General features: G+C 42.1%; 1 pseudogene; it reads right to left on the reverse strand.

The window, feature by feature from the left end:
• Positions 1-7080: 7080 nt before the first annotated feature.
• On the reverse strand, positions 7081-7747 carry LOC127218653 (diablo IAP-binding mitochondrial protein-like; annotated as a pseudogene).
• Positions 7748-8130: the final 383 nt, after the last annotated feature.

Genomic DNA, 8130 nt, shown 5'->3' on the forward strand with positions numbered 1-8130 from the left:
GATTATCTTAGTTATTCAAATGAAGATATTGTATTGGAGGTGTAAACATTAGTACAAAATTTAGAAGCATCAATTTAGCAGAAGATGTAAGTGTAGGAGTTCTTAGCCCATATACAGTATTTAAAGTAAGAGACTGGAGAAAGAGGTGGACAGATCTGATTACCAGGCTTTTCTTCCCATCACCTCCACTATTCCCGAACCACAGAGATAATTCAGAATTTGGACATATTTCATAAACCTTTTCAATGTGTTCTGCTTAACAACTGCTCACCCAAACAGAATATCTGTATTGCTTTGCCCTTTGTATGACAAAAATCAAAGCAGGGTGTGGTAGGCATGGAGGGCAAGTATTGAACATGAGGCAAAACAAGTTGCCATTTCCAGGGCATGAATTTCTGAGAGAAAATAATAGAGAGCAAGAGATTGCCACTAACGCACAAGACTCCCTTAGCTGCTAAAAGAGTCTTCAACCATTCATTTAAACTGGAAGAGAAGACTTTTCTTGTTGTCATTGTTAATACATGACCTCTAAAAGAAAAACGTTGTAGGCCACTCTACATAAAAGGCACTTCTGAGAAAAAGTTCTCTCCACTCATCACCCTTGAAAATTGGGGGAACTTCAGGGGTTAACCACAGAAAGTAGTGGAAGTTGTGTTTCACTCTGGTGCACTGGCTCACTGTACAGGGGAACAATTGAAGGAGAAAATGGGAAAGACCTTCATACTTGGAGCAGAAGAAAGGCTGTGTGAAGCTGAACTATGTCACTACTGTGCTAGCCCTCCCGCATCTATTAATCCACACACTGTTCTATGAAGTAGCAATCATTAGATACAGTTTGCAGACAAGGAAGGCGAATCTTGGATGCACCCTATCCCACCCCCCACCCTCGACTCCAAATCAAGAGCTTGCTGCACCTGCATGCCCCGTGAGGTAGAAAAGAGAAAGGGAATGATGCTGGAGTTGAGGGTGTTAATCAGAAGCCACATCCCAGGCTAAAGGACTCAGTGTTTACTACCTGTAACTCACCTCTTTGAAATGCTAATTAGACACTGGTCCCAGCCTGCCCAGTGCTTTCATCCTAAAACCTTTAAAGATTTTTTGCTAAATGGAGCAACTGCCACTTCCCACCAAGCTGCCAACTGTTAGCAGTCATCTCAGATTTAGGCAAAGCCCAAACAGGGACCTCATTTGGCCCATCATTCTCTCAGTGGTAAAGGTTTGGATCCCTGTTAAGATGCAAATGGCCCTGGGAGGGGTAGCACAGGGTCAGGTCTCAGCAGTCCTAGAGCCCATGAGGCTGACATTTCCCAAGGTCAGGTGTGGACAGGGATGAAGTCTCATTTTCACCAGGAAGTATCCTGGCTTCTACCAAAAGAACAGGTTACTTCGTTTGGACATAGTGCTCCTCTAGATGGATCAAAGACAGTATAGAAGTGTCTTCAGTTTAGCAGCAGGGACTCAATGCCACTTAAAGCTTCTATTCCAGTTTGGTTTGTGATAGACATGAAAGAGTTAACAGCAGGATCTGCATCCCAATGGGAAAAGCAGAACTGTTCATTCTGGAGTTGGTTGGACTCAAGCAGTTTCCTTCTGACCTTCAAATAAAGCCAGTTAATAACTTGAAAATGGAATTTGAGCTTCTAAGACAGTCCAGCAGCCCCACCTAGTTAGAGCCAAGATAGTATAAGTCTTTCTATTGCAAGTTGTTCTAATGAAGCTGTGTTATATATATCTGTCCTTTTGCCAAGAAAGCTCTCCCAATGTTCTCATTTATAATGAATTTCCTCCTCCCCATACTCCCATAGCCCTTTGCTTGAGCTTCTCTTCTAGTGTTTCCTAGTGTCGTCCTTATTAGTGTTATTTATGTGCACGGCTGTCTCTTCATCCAGATCATAAGCTCCTGGAGGGCTGAAACTATGGTTTATTCAACTCTGTCCCCCATGGACTGTGCACAGGGCCCCACACATCATAAGCACTCAATAACTGCCTGCTAAATTAAATTATTACTCAACACCACTGTTGTTGTGATTGGCATTCATTGATTTAGTCCATTTGCCTTGTAAGAATCTCCTGCCAGGACTCAAAAGTAAAGATGGATAAGTACAAAGAGATCAGATTTTAAGTTGATTGTTAGGAACTTGTTTTTATTGAACATAGGCCAATGAACAGAGATGCTTTCTTAGGTCTTGCAGCCAGACAGAGAAGGTTATCAGCAGATTAAGAGGTTTGTTCTCAAACACCATCAAGTGTTGTTCAGTGTGGCCAATGGATGGAGAGCTTTGTGTGGCCATAAAAGCTGCCTCAAAGGCTACTTGGATTCGTTCTGACATATGTCATATTTTCAAGAGAGGTGCTGAAAGCAGAGTTAAACAGCCAGTCAAAAGTGCCACTCAGCACATTGGATTGGCATTACATGAAAGTGTTAGTGAGCATCTCGGTGAACAAGGTTGCCCCCGGGCCTTCCCCGGGAGCTACTTGAAAAGCTGAGAAGTGCACTGGAGTTCTCATCACATAGCCACATTCTCCCCATTCCACACCTTCTCCACCTCATGAGAGGTATAGCTGGCCTCATGGACACTTTGTAGTCACTACCTTCTAACTGTCAGGTTGCATTGATCTTCAACAATTTAATGCTATCAGCTGAAAAGAACATATCTTTACGGATGGGCACAGTTAGGAAACTCTATACCATATAATGTCCAGTGTCACCCACCCCTGCCTCCAACCCAAACACACACATATACACACACTGAACTGAGAGAATTGAGCATGGTACCTGCAATGCCAAAATCAGGTGGACATGCCAGTTATAACTTTGTGTCCTGGGGTCTGGGCCTGGGCTCCTGATAACCAAAATAGATGGAATATATCACTTAGAACTCTGAGACTTCATTGGGGAGCTTAGAGCTCTGGGAGGATGAGGTAGGGTAGAGGAGGATAGAACAGGCTGGCAGTTAAAAAGCAATTGAATAATTGTTATACTCAGTCTGAATGCAAAAAGACTTCTGGTGGTGCTGCTAAAAACCAGACGCACTCTTAAAGGTCAGGAAGACTTTTCTGGGGCAATACGGTGCTGGGAATCCATGCCAGGAAAAGCAAGCACACTACCACAGTACTATACTCCTCCTGGGGGGATACCTTTTCAAAGGTATCCAAAGTTTGATTAGGAATTACCTAGCATGTGCATGAGCCCGAAAATAGTTATGAATGTGGCCAAACACAAAATTATACAGTTAAAAATTATGAGGTTTATCCAAAATAAAACCCAAAAAATGCCAGAGGAAATTGATTAGTGATTGTTTTGTAGTGGGGATGGAGAAGGACATAAAATGGGCACAAAAATGTTTGGGGATAGATAAATTCAATTCAAAAATCAAATTATGTCAGTAATGGTAGAACTGTATTTGTTGACTTGTCTCCTTAAGGGAAGAGGGTTTGTTTGCTTATTTATTTATTTTGATTTCCATCTCGAGGGGACAACACTCCATCAATGGAGAGAAGTCACAATGGGAGGGTTTTAAATAGCTGCTGTATGAATGCTGGCACTCAGCTCTCCTCTCTGTTTTTAACATTTGTTTTTATTTTATGTGCATTGGTGTTTTGCCTGCACATATGTCTGTTTAAGGGTGTTGGGTCCAGTGAAACTAGAGTTACAGACAGTCGTGAGCCACCATGTGGGTACTGGGAATTAAACCCAGGTCCTCTGGAAGAACAGCCACTGCTCTCCAGCACTGAGCCATCCCTACAGCCCCATCTCCTTCTCTTTTTTATTCACGCTGGGATCCCGGTACACAGAATGGTGCTGTTCACAATTAAGGTGAGTTAGTCCACTTCAATGAACCTAATACACATGATTGCTGACAGGTACACTCAGAGGCTTATTGTCTAGATCCTGTCATGTCAGTAATCAGTGACATATCTATGTCCACATTAGGTAAAACCATTGAAATATATTTTAAAATTAATTAAAAGTTAAAAATTTAAAAAGAAATGGGATTTTTGCTCTTCAGAAGGAACATGAAACAGGTCAAACAGGGAAAGCCTTTCCTAATTATGCAACCTAAACTACCTAAAGAATTCAGGTATCTAAATTCTGTGTGCATCTCTTACCCACTCAACATCTTTGTAGATGAAGGAGGATGGGGGAAATGTCTTGGTTGGTTTGGTATTTTTAACTTAATGCAGAGAGTGAGCATAAGCAGGACAAACCTGTAGAACTGTTAATGGGGCATAGTATGTTACCCAATAGAGAGCTGTCAACAAGTGTCCATGATCAGCCATTGGAATGGAGTCATTAGAGCCTGATGAATGCTGGTATCCAGAAGGCTCACTCTCTCAGTGGTTCCTTAGCAGAGAACTAAAGGAAGCAAGGACCATGATAAGAATTAGGAGATAACTGCCCATCCAGATGTTAAGAGAATGGTGCCATCATTTATTAGCCTCTGTGGTCCCTTGGCCTCTTCTAAGGGCAGCTTCCATCTGTTATGCCTCAACAGTTTGCATGGTGATAGTCATCTAATTGGGAAATTGAGAATGAAATCAGGGGAAAATCTGTGGCTTAATCACAGGAGCAGTGACTTTCCTGTACCTTGGATGAGAGACAAATGATCATGACTGATTTCCTGCTCTTCTCAAGGGAATAGTTTATAATCCTCTAAAGCAATCAAGAAAAAAAAAAAAAAAAAAAGGAATTGGCTTTCTCACCCAACAGTCCCTGGGGAAAGTACCATGAAAGACCAGTAAATTATTATATTATATTATATTATATTATATTATATTATTATATTATATTATATTATATTAAATCTAGCACTTTCATCAATTTGATAAGGATAATGTTCACTCCTGCCTCCATGATCTTTAACAAAGCCCCACTTCACTAGCTGGGCTGATCTCAGGCAATGGCCTCAAGTACAACTGGAGGCTTGCCTGAAGCTTGCTTTCATACTTTCTCAATTGTTCAAAGAAATCAGAAACAACAAAAATGTAATTGCTGTTTAAAACAATAGGACCGTAGAGGGAAGACTTGCCAGGGAATGGGTTTTTCAATTGCCAGCATCCTGCTCCATTGGGAAAGATTTCCTTTGTGCCTCTTGACGTAATAATCCATATTGATTCAAAGAACTATAATCTCTGATCTCTAAATTTGCTTTGCAGTAACTTAGAAGTGAAAACAGGATTCGGTTAAACATGGGGAGGATCCCAGAGCCTCTAATCTACCTCTGAGGTGCTTTGAATAGACCATGGGCTTGATTCGATTACCTTCTAGGCACAGCATTCCTTGTCTGTACTTGTGTCTTCATACTCCCTTCAATTAAGAGCAGAATGGCACCATTTTTTTTTTCAAACTGGCCTGCCTTTCTTGGCTTCCTTTTGACCATCAGGAGAATGAGAAATGAAAAGACTTTTCCTTTCTACTTATGCACAACAGGAAAGGTAAGAGTGTGAACTCTTTACCTGGTAGAATAACCTTGGGCAAGCTCCACCTCTGTGCCATTTCTTCATTCATAAAATTTGGGTAATCGAACTAATTTCATTAAGGTTCCTAGGGACTTTGAAAATTATAAATGGTTAAAAATACTGTCTATATTGCAGTGATTGTGCATTCTTTATGCATGCACTAGATTGAATGTGATGTGGTATTTATTTGTATATTATGTATACATGATAAGCAGAATGCTATCTATGTTGGATAGATTCTAGATTCTAACCACTACTCTGCATCTTACTTGTTGTGCATCCTCTGGTATGTTATCTGAACATACTGATACTCTTTCATTATTTGCAGATTGGAATGATGACAACTTACATGGCCCTGCTGGTGATTATAAGAGATAATGCATAGAAGAATTCCATGATATATTGGGAACACACCTGTCGTTTAGTATGTAAGAAATTCTTTCAATATGTGAAACCCCACTGAACTTCAATCTACTATGTGGAATGGCTAACATCCTAGATTCCTGTAGTATTAGTAAAGCAATATTCTAGGTTAAAATCATCATTAACTGATTAGATTTTTGAAGATCTTGAACTAGAGAGGTGACTTAGTGATAAAGGTGCTTGCTCTCAAGTCTGATGATCTGACTTTGATAACCAGGCCCCATATGGTGAAAGGAGAAAACCAAACTCGCCAAGTTGTCCTCTGACTGCCTCGTGTCCTGTGGCAGGCGCACACTCACAATAAAAACTAATAAAACTATCAGGAAATTCCTTTCTATTTCTTTTAGGGTTTGGTGTGTGTGTGCGTGTGTGTGTGTGTGTGTGTGTGTGTGTGTGTGTGCGCGCGCGCATGTGTGCAAATAAATTGCCATAAAATCCTCTCTCCTGCTATTTCCTCTCAGTGCAGAAATGTAGTGAGTAATGATGGTTTGTTGATCCTTGATTATATGCCAGAAAAGGGTTTGGATCTCTAGCTGGTTGTAAGGCGCCTGACAAAAGTTTTGGGAAACAACTTTGGTCTTCTGCAAGAGTAGCAAACACTCTTACACTCTGAGCCATCCTTTTAGCCCCAGGTTTATTTTTATTTCTGAGACAGGGTTTTCTGTTTTATTTTAATGCAAACACCAAACTTCTCTTCCTTTGGACACAGCAGAGAAGCTTGAAGGAAGGAACAAGAAGCATGAGTTGGAGAAGGCCCTGTGGGAATCACCAGGTGAATGAACACTGTCATGCTCTGGTCTGAGGAACTCCTTAGCTGCGCTGCGCTCGCAGGGACAAAGGACATTATAAATACAAATCTTACAAACTACACAGGCTCCCTTCTTTGGAGCAAACGTTAAATTATGCTTGAAAATCTGAGTAATATTAAAAACTGTAGCTAAACAGCTATTGAACTTAAGGGTGTGGCAGAAAAGGTCGCTCGGCCTCTGGCCCAGGTTGGTGAAATGCTTTGGATGTGAGATAAAAAGATAGGCAAGAGAGGAGCTGAGTGGGACAACATTGAATGAAGCACTCTCAAGGGCTAAGAACCAGGCCCATGAAGACTGAGACCACAGGACAGGCACAGCTCACAAAAGGCTTCTGGTCTGACTGGCAAGGGCAGAACCTGCTATCTCCGCAGAGTTGAGGAGACACTAGGTGGATGCCATCACCGGCTTTCCCCACTGACTGGGTGGACAGCGCAGTGGGCTCAAGCCCTCAATCTTCACGCAGGTAGGCATCCTCTTCCTGGTCAGCCATCTCGTCACCCGCTTCCTGGGTTTTCTGGTGCAACTCTTGTGTCTATGTTTCAGCCAGCTTGGTTTCTGTTTTCTGAGAGAGCTGGAGCACCTCCTGCACCTGCGACTTCACCAACTGGATGTGATTCCTGGCAGTTATAGAGGCCTGATCTGCTCCAGTCTGATAGTCAGCTTCTGTGGCCATCTCTGACAGGCTAACTTGCAGTCATCCAAGTGGTTTCCGGCTTCATGTATTTCTGCTGCTTTGAAGTCATCTTAACTCTGGCTCCTATAATCACCTGCCACACTTCATCTTACTCCTGTGACTTCATTTTCCCAAGTAAACTTGTATGTTGTCAACACAGAGACACTAATGGACAAGCAGCCTTTATATACTGTGTGACTGCTTCATTCAGAACATACATGGTTTGGGACAGAAAGGTGGAGATGCTATCTGCCACCAAAGACACAGCCCTTCTCATTAATGCTTTGTTACTAAGAGGTTGAGGCTCCGATTTCTGAGAAGTAAGAACTACACACAGGGTCATGCCGAATTCAGCCAACATCATTTTGTACCATGGTCATATCAATGCTGAACAGGGAGGCTATGCTCCAGGACATCCAACTTCTCAGAGCCACCATCCCATGGCCCAGACAGGTTTTCATGTATTCCAGCTAGGCCTTGAACTCACTGTGTGTCTGAGGGTGATCTTAAACTCCTGATCCTCCTGCCTCTATATCCTAAGTATGTGTGCCACCAAGTCTGGTTTAAGACAGACATAATCAGTGTCCTTTGTTTACTTGGGAGAATGGTTTAAAGGAGAAGAGGTTGATTTTGGCTCACAGCTTCCTAGGTTTAGGTCCATGCTTGGCTACGTTGTTTTTGGACCAGTGGTAAGGCAGGCCAGAGGAAGATGTGGTGGAACACTGCTGCTTATTTCAGGAAGCAGTAGCAGAGTAGATGGAAGGG

The sequence above is a fragment of the Phodopus roborovskii genome, unplaced genomic scaffold (genome assembly GCF_943737965.1).
Source record: "Phodopus roborovskii unplaced genomic scaffold, PHOROB, whole genome shotgun sequence".
NCBI lineage: Eukaryota > Metazoa > Chordata > Mammalia > Rodentia > Cricetidae > Phodopus > Phodopus roborovskii.